The sequence below is a fragment of the Pan troglodytes genome, chromosome 4 (assembly GCF_028858775.2).
Source record: "Pan troglodytes isolate AG18354 chromosome 4, NHGRI_mPanTro3-v2.0_pri, whole genome shotgun sequence".
Classification (NCBI taxonomy): Eukaryota; Metazoa; Chordata; class Mammalia; order Primates; family Hominidae; genus Pan; species Pan troglodytes.
The window spans coordinates 29,385,797-29,398,467 of record NC_072402.2 but is presented as its reverse complement, the minus strand read 5'-3'; positions in this window follow the sequence as shown (position 1 = coordinate 29,398,467).

The window sequence follows — 12,671 nt, the reverse complement described above, 5'->3', positions numbered from 1 at the left end:
TCACATCCCATACTCATTCCCACCCTAGTTTAAAAAAAATTAATCCAAATATCAGCCCCACACTTAATAAAATTAGTAATTCCAGCATACTTTTTCTAGCTAGGGATTAAGAAATTCAGTTTTGTTTGTAGGGCTCTCACATGGCCCTTCTCCATCCCCTGTGTTCAACTCACCAAATTTTTATTATTCCAACCCTATATAGATAAAATGTGTCAGAGACAAAACGTGATTCCTTTGGAGTCTGAATTAGGGAAAGAGAATCAGACTGGTGGGAGCATGGGAAAGCAAAAAGAGAAGGCAGATAAGCTACAAGTCTGCCTTTCTTCATGGTCTAGGATCAAATATTTTAAATATACACAGCCCTCCTATGCAAATAACCCACAATCTTCCTGCATCCAACTATCACCAGACTGTTTCAAGTTAGCTCACTGCAACCTTGGCATTATCAGTACTGCACAAAGCCCTCTTCAGCACACAGCATAAACACTATTCTATAAAATCCCCAGCAAGCCTTTGATTTTTGGCAGTCAGCTTCTCTTCTGCTGATCCTGCCTGTTGCCTCATCACAAGTATTTTCCTACTTTGTCTAATAAATCTGCCTGTCTCTACCTACAACTGTCTTGGTAAATTCTTTTACCCTGTGCCACCGGCCCAGATACTCTTCACTCCCTGGTGATAATTCCCCAAAAAATCTACACTACTCAAAGCTTATGGATATACCAAGATTGTCTTTCCATGAGTTTAGCCTTTGTTATTCTCCTTAGTGTTCTCCCTAAAATAAGTACCAAGTGCTTGAATTAAATCTTTATAGCCTATTTTTTTCCAAGAAGCTGAGTTCTATTCCCTGAATCCACATATGGTCAGATCTCTACCTGCTATCAGCGTGATTTGTGAATAGAACTCTTTCTAGTAGTGTCTAGTTGTTAAACTGGTCTTCCTAATACGGATTATTTCCTAAACTATATCTGACTTCATTATACCTCTTTTCTTCCATAAAGATTTAGACTGTTGAATGTACTTACTCTTTGTGGTGAGTAGCTATACTCAATCTTGTTCCCCCACATCTGGCCTAGCTATATCTGTTGAAGTACTTCTTACCCCTGTGTTATTGCTCAGGACCCCTACGCCTACCCATAGGGTTGGCTTCTAGCTTGGGACTGACTTCATACTAAACTGTATTATACAATACCAAAACCAAATTTCCGCAACCAGGGTGCAGCATACTTACTGTACTCTACCAAAACCACAGTGTGTTTTCAGGTGGGAAGACGGAAAGGATTAATTCACAAGACCCATGCATCTCATTTAAAAAGCAGCCAGGATACTTAAATATAAAGAACATCTTGAATAGACTAGACAGAGTTCATTCAGATAATGAGGAGGGCATTCCAGGAATGTGCTATTAGATTATCTACAAAATCTGTTCCTTGTATCATAATACCATGCAAAAAGATATTTTTTTCTGTAGGATATGTTGATAATTATTCTCTTGGGAGGGGAAAGTCAAGGAAATAAACTTTCTTTCAGATGCCTGCTGGTGACTGGAGAATAGAGGTTATCTATTCTAAATTCTTGGCTACAATTTTAAAGTAAATATAGATGCTAAACCTTCATGAAGATCTAAGCAATTTTTAAAATTGATGTCAAACTATACAAAGAGGACTGAAAAAAAGTTTCACCTCTAAGAAAAAGTTTAAGCTTGAAAATGGGCAAAAGATACCATTTAAATGACCTTTCTGTGGCATGCTGGTTGTTGTCTAGTGGACTCCTCAAGGATAATTTGATTCTCTAGGAGAATACAATTTAGATTGCTTTTTTGTTGTTGACAAGGCTATTGTATGTTTTGTAGGTTTAGAGACTAAATTGTAGAAATGAAGTTACAAATGATTCCTCTTTATGGCAATATAAATGGTTCCTATTCATAACTGTGTAAATTAAATTTATTCAGTAAAGATAAAATTGAATTCCCCCCTGGTTGAAACAATAATGCAAACATTACAGTTTATTGTCCGATACAATATTAAGCAATTTGGTTTCTATTAGCAAATTCATTTCAGTATTGCCAACTGACTACACATACATACATATATATGTGTGTATATGTGTGTATATACACACATATATATCTCAGTTCCACAAATTTTCTTTTGAACTTTATCTTACTGCTTCTCCTGTTTAGAAATTAGTTGAGGCTGGGTGTAGTGGCTCACGTCTGTAATCCCAATACTTTGGGAAGCCAAGATGAGCAGATCGCTTGAGCCCAGGAGTTCAAAACCAGCTTGGGCAACATGGCAAAACTCTGTCTCTACAAAAGTACAAAAATTAGCTGGCCATGGTGGCACATGCCTGTACTCCCAGCTACTCAGGAGGCTGAGGCAGGAGGATTGCTTGATCCTAGTAAGTTGAGGCTACAGTAAGTCAAGATCTTGCAACTGCACTCCAGCCTGGGTGACAGAGCAGGACCCTGCCTCCATTTTTTAAAAAGGAGGGGAAAGAAAATAAATTAGTTGAAATCTTTAATGCGCTTTTGTTTTACATTTGCATGAGTCCTTATTTTATTTTTTCAGAAATTTACTGCAAACTAATCAATATCTTTTTACCCTACAGAAATAAAGCCTCACCACAGAGATATTTTGGGTGTTGACTAAGACAGTCCTTAGCCTCTGGAGATTCTCACATGAATACAGCTTCATTTCCTAATTTTACCACCTATTTTTTCCCAAAGTTCATCTCTTGAATAAGAATTTCGTGACTGTCAATATTCCCAACTCTCCCATATCTTCTTTCACCACAACCCTATGTGTTTGTAAAGTCACAACTTCCTTTCCTTGGAAATTGTCACCTACCAATATCTGTCTTATCTCTTATAAATTGCATATTTAAATGTCTGTTACTTGCTAAAGGGAAGAATGCTTCTTGGGACCTGGTGGGTGGAGAAAAAAGGAATTTGAAAATTCCCTATTCTTAGCTGTTACCTAGTCTTTCCTCCAAAGAAAAACAAAAATGAAACAAGAGATCACACTGTGAGGATTAGATAACCTGCCAGAAAAACTTGACCAGGATTGCATAAAAGATTTCCATTCTTTCTGTTAACTTATCTTAGACTTGATTATGCTAAAACACATACCCTCACCAATTCCACCCCATACACACACCCCATTTATATTCCAAAGCCTTCTTCCATTAGCCCAACAATAAGCAGCACCTGCACAACTTCTGCCTAATTCCTGGTTTTTATTTCTGGTTGTAAGAGATGGCAAGAAGCAGAGTTATTAGGGACTAATGAAGTAGAAATACCTGGAAAAGTAATCCCACCTCACAAGAATTGAATCTGGAAATGTGAACATATTGATTCCACCATAATCTCTAATACAATCTCTTACTTAGAGATTGTTACCTGGCACATAGCAGGTACTCTATCAACATTCATTGCATTATTATTTTTTAATGGTATCAGTAGACTTCACAGATACAAAGGTACCTGCTATACCCATTCCATGTCTTTGGCTTGATGGTCAGTTGTGAATATAAGTATTTTCAATGAACTCAAGTCCCAAGTGACAAAAGTGTCTCTGAACCAAGGAATCCTATGGTTTATGAATTTTGAAATCCTATTTTCATTGTTTTACCTTGTTTCCTACTTATTTTTCTCATCAAAGAAAGTTTCTGGGATTTAATAACTACACTCTCTTTTCCTGAGTCATGCAGCTAACACCCATTATGTGTTCAGCTAACATTGTGTCTGGCTGCCTGAATTTCTTTTGACACCTTTGTTCTGCCAAAACCCTTCTGGTAAAAAGGAGTTTACAGGCAGGGGAATGTGTGGGTAGAAGGGGGAAAAACACATATATGCACACACTTTGAAATGAAAAATAAACCAAAGCGTAATCTTTGTTGAATTGTGATGGGCTCAGCCACAGATAATGCTTTGCAGAGTTTGTCTCCTGTAGAGATTTGTCAGTGATTCACCTTGAATAGAAGATTGTTACATCCTATCTGAAAAAGGGTCTGTTGTTTTCCTCATAACTTTCATCTGCAGCTGATGTCAAACTTCAGATATTTCAGTCAGGGGTCAAAACTGTTATTGTCATTAAAATGAGTCTGGAGATTAACTCTAGAGATGTGATGTGAATACTTAAGATGTACTCTCTGCACATTTCAAGTAGGCAATAAATTATTATTATTAACTATATTCACCATGTTGTACACGGTCTATCCAGAACTTATTCATCTCATAACTGCAAGTTTGTTTAATATATGTTGACTGTGCTCTAAATGCAAAGCTCTCCAGAAAGGGGACTAATTATTTTCTTCCAAAATTTTATCAAAGTTAGACAGCAGATAAAAGGCCAGCAAGAAGCAACAAAATATGTTTATGTAACCTCAGTGCTCTTAAATGACTGTACATGACACCATAATAACAATGCCTTTTTTTGGTATAGCAGCATCTTTTCATGGAATAATGATCATTTTATGGACATAATTGAGGCTCAGTGAAGTTAACAGCATGTCCAGGGTCCCACAGGTGTAAGTAGTGGAACTAGCACCTTTTCCTACTTGTCCTAGTCCATGTCCAGTGTTTTGTAACCACACAGTGGGTTCATTTTGCCCGCTCCCTGGATAAAGCTGATTTATCAAGACAGGAGAATTGCAATAGAGAAGGAGCTTAATTCACACAGTCAGCTGAACGGGAGACCAGTTTTGTTATTACTCACATCAGTCTCCTAGAAAATGCAAATTCAGAGGCTGGAATTTTTCAAGGATAGTTGGGGGGAAGAAAGAGCGGTCACTAGACAATAGGAACTTGCTGCTGATTGGTTGAGGGTGCAATTATAGGGATATGGTAAATGATCCTCATGTATGCTGAATCACTTTTGGGTGGGGCCACAAGAGAGGCTGGTGTGTCCAGGTGGAGCCATTAGTGGTCAAACATGCAAAAAATCTGAAAAGACATCGCAAAAGGCTAATCTTAGGTTCTACAAGAGTGACATTATCTGCAGGAGTATGTGGGACAATTGCATATCTTGTGACTTCCACAATAATAGCAGGTAATCATTTATGTCTGCACCTTAGCAGAATTCAGGCTTCTCTTACCCTCTTAACCTGGTGGTCTCTCATTAGCTTTACAAAGGCAGTTGAATTTTGGGAAAGAGCTATTATCATTTAACCTATAAACTAAATTTCTCCCAAAGTTAGCTTGGCCCAAGCCCAGGAATAATTCAGGGCAGTTTGAAGGCTAAAGACAAGATGGGGGAGAGGTTAGATTAGATATCTTTTACTGCCATAATTTTCTCACTGTTATAATATTTGCAAAGGCAGTTTCAATTTTCATTGAACCAAACTGATGTATTCCTTTCAGTATACGTGGAAATCTATATATGCAGAGGATATATTTTAATCCACAGTGGAAGAAAAATTGGGAATAATAAAATGCTTTGCATTACAATTCTAGTGAATTTTCTTAACATTTGAGAACATATGAGCAACCCTCCTGAAGATCTTAAATAATAACAATGCTGGTGTTTGTTTTACGTCTAAGGAAACCTAACAACCAGTTATTTGCCAAGTCCTCTCTGGGTATGTTAACAAGGTGTTAGCTATAGTATTTAAATATCTATTCCCTACCCCCATTTAAAAATAAACATGATTATTCAGATGAGGAATCTGAGACCCAAGCAGTTTACAAGATCCTGCAGAGTTAATGACAGAATGGAAGGAATAAATTTTAGGCCCAAATTTTGTAACTCACCTAGCCTGGAAACCAACATGACTATTATTTCTGGAGTGGCAGAACATTGTCTCAGATCACAGTTCATTTAAGTGAGTGGGAAGATAAGAGTTACATAACATCTTTCATCTCCAGTAAATTTTGTCAGTAGAAGTCATTTACATTCTGGCAACAAGCACCCCCTGATATTCCTGTTGGTGCATTCTATGTAAAAGACCTGCTGTGACCTAGAAAATGGTGAATTCATTTGCATAATCAGTTCACGCACTGTCCTTGTGCTGAAGTATATTTAGAAGGGCTATGTTTACAAGAACAAGATCAAGAGCTTTTGAGAAAACCCACAGGGCCACTTTTTTAAAATCTTGGTGAAATGTACTATTGAAGAGGGGCTATAGTTTCTTGCCAATTTGGGATTAATGTAGTATTTTATAAGGAGAGGGATTAATTTATAGAACATATTACTCCAAAAGAGGTCTTACTCAAAAAATATAAATGCAGTAAGATATAGTTGGAAGCATTTATTAGTGCCAGGGATACATATGGGTTAGCATTAATTTTGCAGTCAATTATAGGAAGACTGTACACCTTCTAATCCTAGCATGGCCACTGTTTAATCATATCCTCTAGCCATGCCATTTAAAATTGTTTGGATTCTACCTCCTCATTTGTGGAATTAAAGATTGAATTCATAAGTCATTGACTTATTGTCCCTATGTAGAATTTAGCCAGTATAGATTTTTATTTATCCAGCTCAGTGTTTTTAAAAATGTGAATATGAATGGAATTTTTAATACTCCTTTGAGTTTGCTAATATTGCACATACTTTTCCCAGCATGGAAAACATCAGAGTCTTCTTCACCCCTCTCAGAATTACTCATTGAATTACATATCTCAACATCTATTTTGACCACTCCTGCTTCTTTAGTTGTCGAGTTAAACTCGATGACTGAAGAAAGGGATTCTCTCATTTGAGGCACCTTCTCTAAGAGCTATACAGATACATAAACTGCAGGTGGTGAAGCAGGGTGGTGGAGCTCTGAACTATTATCAACATGGCACTAGCTTCTTGCCTCTTGAATACTGCATTGCAAGCTGAAGCAAATGAACTGAAGTGTCTCGGTACTACAGAATCAATAAGTCAGCAAGAAATGCCTAAAACCTTCATGATAGCATTATAAAGCCTACTCATATGGCATGATTGAGAGAGAGTCAACATCATGGGCAATGCAGTGAATGTAATTCTTGCTTTAATGTGTAATCTTTTTCTCTTTTCTCAAGCTTTTCTGGATCCAAAGTAACTAACACTTTCTTCTCAAAAACAGCACCTTGACTGCCCACTAATAAAATAAAGACTATTAGAACAAGAGCAACTAGGGACAGCTAACTCCTTCAGATTCAATCTTAGTAAAAGTATGGGAAACAGCTGCCCCTTGCCTAGATTTTGGCATTTAACCATTTATGCTGAGACCTGTGCAGAGGTCTGTGAGATACAACAGCTGCAAGATTGCCTGGCTGCACATAAGATGGGATACAAGAGAAATTAAAGAGCAGGTGTAAGTAAAATATGTGTATGAAATAAAAGCTGAATAGTCATTAGATACAGAGTGGAGAGAGTAATCTGAAAGCTTTTACTTTGTAGTTTGATCACTTATTGTATTATTGATAATCTTATTAAAAATGTTTTTCCAATAAACTCAGTAACAAACTATAAAAAAATAAAATACATGTTAAATAAAAAACTAAGTACTTAATTTTCATTTTTGCAGAAGGTTAATGAAGAAAATGTAATATGCACAAAACATTTTTGACATTTATTATCTACTGTGGGAGCAATAGCAATATCACTGACCAATGCAAATCAGAAGATACAAATTTGCTGAAAAACTATCAGCACCTATTTTAGACTTACTAGATCCTTAAGAAGTTTGTGCCTAAAGACAAAACAGTGATAAGACTTTTCATTGACATTACTAACTCTTGTTCTAAATTAATTTGTCATTTTAATGTATTTCTTTTCATATTTAAGCATGATAGCTATTAACAATTGTCTCCATTAATTGAAGATAAATTTTACAGTTAGTCACTTTATATTATGTCATCAGATTTTTCAAATAGAAAATTAAGTTATGTAAGGGCTTAAGATTTTTATTCAGATAGTAAATATTTTCTGGTAGGTAAATAGAATGAGAAAATCTATATACATAATATATAAAGATATTCAGCATATATTTACTGAACAAAAAGAACTTTGTGTATAGCATGCCACATTTATGTAAAACAAAAAATATCTATTTTTGCATTTATTGCTTTTAAAAAGCCCTCAAAATTTGAAGAAAGTGTTAAACAGTGGGAGAAAGTGGGAGAGATAAGACTTGGTAGGTGGGAATTAAGAAATATGCCTACAACTTTAGACATCATTTAGAATTTATCCTGGATACATTTTATTTACACATTTATTTATGTTGCTTTTTCTTGTGAAAGTGGTAAGAACCAAATATTATGGTTAGATGTTTAATGATTTATCTCTTCATCTCCATAGTAAGTACCTTTAAAATATTACTAAGTGGCAATTTCATATTGGGGATATATTGAAGTCCATTAGTCAAAGTTTTAGTTGTTTCATATATATCAAATTAAGCTTCTGCCTGGACATCCAGGATTTTCCATACATCCTCTCAAATCTAAATGGAGGCTCCCGAGACTCAACTCTTGCATTCTGTGAGCCCACAGGCTTAAAACCACATGGAAGCCACCAAGGTTTATAGCTTGCACCCTCTAGAGCAGTAGCCTGAGCTGTATCTGGGGCCTTTGAGCTGAAGCTGGAGCTCGAGCAGCTGGGATGCAGGGAGCAGTGTCCTGAGGCTGCACAGGGCATTGGGACACTGGGCCTGGCGCACAAAACCATTCTGTCCTCCTAGTCCTCTGGGCCTATGATGGAAGAGGCTACTGTAAAGATCGCCAAAATTCCTTTGAGGCCTTTTCCCCATTGTCTTGACTATTACCAATTGGCTCCTCTTTCCTTATGTAAATTTCTGCAGCCTGCTTAAATTCCTCACCTTAAAATAGGTTTTGTTTTTTACCACATAGCCAGGCTGCATTTTTCCAAACTTCTATACTCTCCTTTCCCTTTAAATATAAGTTCCAATTTTAGGAGACTTCTTTGCTCATGCATATGAACATAGGTTGTTAGAACCAGCCAGTTCACATCTTGAATGCTTTGCTGCTTAGACATTTCTTCTACCAGATACCCTAAATAATCATTCTCCAGTTCAAAGTTCCACAGATTCCTAAGGCAGGGGTACAATGCACCCAGCCTCTTTGCTAAGGCATAACAAAAGTCACCTTTGCTCCAGCTACCAATAAGTTCCTCACCTCCATCAGAGACCTCCTCAGCCTGGACTTCACTGTCGATATCACTATCAGCATTTTAGTTGTCACCATTCAGGAAGTCTCTAGAAAGTTCCAACCTCTGACCATTACCCAGTTCCAAAGTAGCTTTCACATTTTCAGATACCTTTATAGCAGTGCCCCACTCCTCAGTACCAATTTTCTGTATTAGTTCATTCTAGCACTGCTAAAAAGAAAGAGCTGAGACTAGGTAATTTATAAAGAGAAGAAGTTTAATTGGCTCACGGTTCTGCAGGCTGTCTAGGAAGCATAGTAGCTTCTGTTTCTGGGGAGTAGCTTCTGTTTCATAGTAGCTTCTGTTTCTGCCAAAAACTTACAATCGTGGCAGAAGGCAAAAGGAAGGCAGGCATATCTTACATGGCTGGAGCAGGAGGAAAAGACAGGGGAGAGGTGCTATGCACTTTTAAACAACCAAATCTCAGAATAACTCACTATCATGAGAACAGCACCAAGGGGATGATGCTAAATCATTCATGAGAACTCTACCCATATGATCCAATCACATCCCACCAGGACCCACTTCCAAAATTGAGGATTACATTTCAACATGAAATTTGGGTGGGGACACAGATTCAAGCCATGTCAACATCAGTGGACATATAGGTTATTTCCATATCTTGACTATGGTGAAAAGTACTGCAATGAAAATAGGAGTGTAAATATCTCTTCAAGATCTTGGTTTTAATTTTTTAAATAAAAACCTAGAAATAGGTTTGTTGGATCATATGGTAGGTTATTCCACTTTTAATTTTTTGGTGAATCTTCATACTGTTTTCCATTCCCAATACAGGGTAAAAGGGTTGCAATAATCAATGCCTTTTTAAACATGACAAACTGAAATTCAGATATATTAAGTAAATTGCTCAAAGTGACAAGCCAACAAATGATGAAACTGGAATTCATACTCTGGTTTAATATCAAAAACTGCATTTTGCTCTTTTCTCTCACTTGTTTTGTTGCTGTTTTTGTTGTTGTTGGGTTTTTTTTTTTTTTTTTTTGAGATAGAGTCTCACTCTGTTACCAGGCTGGAGTGCAGTGGCACAATCTCTGCTCACTGCAACCTCTGCCTCCTGGGTTCAAGCGATTCTCCTGACCCAACCTCCAGAGTAGTTGGGAGTACAGGCATGTGCCACCACATCCAGCTAATTTTTTATATTTTTAGTAGACATGGGGTTTCACCATGCTGGCCAGGATGGGCTCAGACTCCTGACCTTGTGATCCACCTGCCTTGGCCTCCCAAAGTGCTGGGATTACGGGTATGAGTCACCACGACCGGCTGCTTTTTTTTTCTCTCCCTTCTTTTCTTCCCTCTTTTCTTTCTTCCTTCTTTAATTTTACTGATTATTAATTCTTAATGTATATAGCAAATACATGGAAACTTAAACACCTGCATTATTCTGTATATTATTAAAAGTAAAGCTTTAGATGCAATATATTTGACAGTTTATTTGAACAAAGAATAATTAATGAATTGGGCAGCACTCAGAACCTGAAGAAGTTCAGAAGGCTCTGCCCATAAGTGTGAGTGGTAAGCATTTATAGTTCACACATGGAAGCAAAATAGAGAAATCACCCAATGGACTAGGTATCTACCTTATGTGGGCATGGTGTGACAAGGTATTTGCCTTATTTAGGTATGATCTTATCAGTTGGATGCCTATGATTGGCTAAAACTCAGCCAAGTGTGATTGGGTGAAACCTGGCTATTTGTTACAAAGACTATACTGCTAGTTAAGTTTTGCTTTGTTTATTACCAGGTTCAGTTGTAGTTTGTTACACAGGAACTCAGAGACAGCCTCAGGCTAGTGACTTCCAGTTTAAATTTAACAAAATTCTAAAGTGCTTAATAACTATTAGCAGGAGGATCTCCAAATTCCACATGTAGGTCAGAACAGATTAATTTGTAAGTCTCTCCACTGACAGGTTGACTTCTCTACCTAGAGCACTATTTCATCTTCACCTAACTTACTTTCCCCACAGATTTAAGCTTATAACCAGAAAAAGAAAAGAAGGAAGGAAAGAATGGAGAGGGAAAAGTTAACAAAACAAGAGTGAGAGAAAAGAGCAAAGTGTAGTCTTTGGCTTACACCAGGGTTTGAAGTTCAGATTCATTGCTTTCCCTACAGATTGAAGCTTGGACCTCATTTCAAGAAGTCCTCCTGGATAACATAGGGAAGTATATATAATCTCACAGCGGTGTACCCCTATATTTATAACATTTCTTACTCTGCATTAAAATTGCCTATGCATTAAATTAAACATACCAATATAAAACCAGTTTTTAGCTGTAAGTGCAACTTTTCCATATGATTCAATATTGTTTGTTTCTTACTGTAGGTAATAAACCCTCAAAGGCAAAGATTGTTTCTTGATTACTAATAAATTCTCAGGATTTAGCATAGTGCCTGGAATATAATAGACATTCAACATATTTTTATGTAAATGAACAAATGAAATAGATGGGCAAATGAATGAGCAACAGATAATTTCTTACACATTATGAAAAATGTGAAGTCTAATTAATCTACTGAAAACTATCCCATTAGTTTGTCCTCTACTTATCCAAAGCTATAACTTCATTTAAGATAGAAACTATATAGAGGGTTCAAAACAAAACATTTTCATATGCAATTTTTATATACTATTAAAAAATAAAAATAAGGCCTAGATGCATATGAAATCAATGGGAGGATTTACTGTTGTTTTTCTGTTTGGTTTCTTTTTATTTGGTTATTTGTAATACAAACACATATGACTTATTTTAACATAAATAGATGACTTCTTAAATTTACTCATTATAAAATAAATTCTTTTTAAGATTTTTTTTATTATACTTTAAGTTCTGGGATACATGTGCAAAATGTGCAGGTTTGTTACATAGGTATACATGTGCCATGCTGGTTTGATGCACCCATTGACTTGTCATTTATATTAGATGTTTCTCCTAATGTTATCCCTCCACCAGCCCCCCCACCCCCCAACAGGCCCCAGTGTGTGATGTTCCCCTCCCTGTGTCCATGTGTTCTCATTGTTCAACTCCAACTTATGAGTGAGAACATGTGGTGTTTGGTTTTCTCTTCTTGTGTTGCTTTGCTGAGAATGATGGTTTCCAGTTTCATCCATGTCCTGGCAAAGGACATGAACTCATCCTTTTTTATGGCTGCATAGTATTCCATGGTGTATATATGCCACATTTTCTTTATCCAGTCTATCACTGATGGACAGTTGGGTTGGTTCCAAGAATCTGCTATTGTGAACAGTGCTGCAATAAACATACGTGTGCATGTGTCTTTATAGTAGAATGATTTATAATCCTTTGGGTATATACCAAGTAATGGGATTGCTGGGTCAAATGGTATTTCTAGTTCTAGATCCTTGAGAAGTCACCACACTGTCTTCCACAATGATTGAACAAATTTACACTCCCACCAACAGTGTAAAAGCCTTTCTATTTCTCCACATCCTCTCCAGCATCTGTCATTTCCTGACTTTTTAATGATCGCCATTCTAACTGGCATGAGATAGTATCTCATTG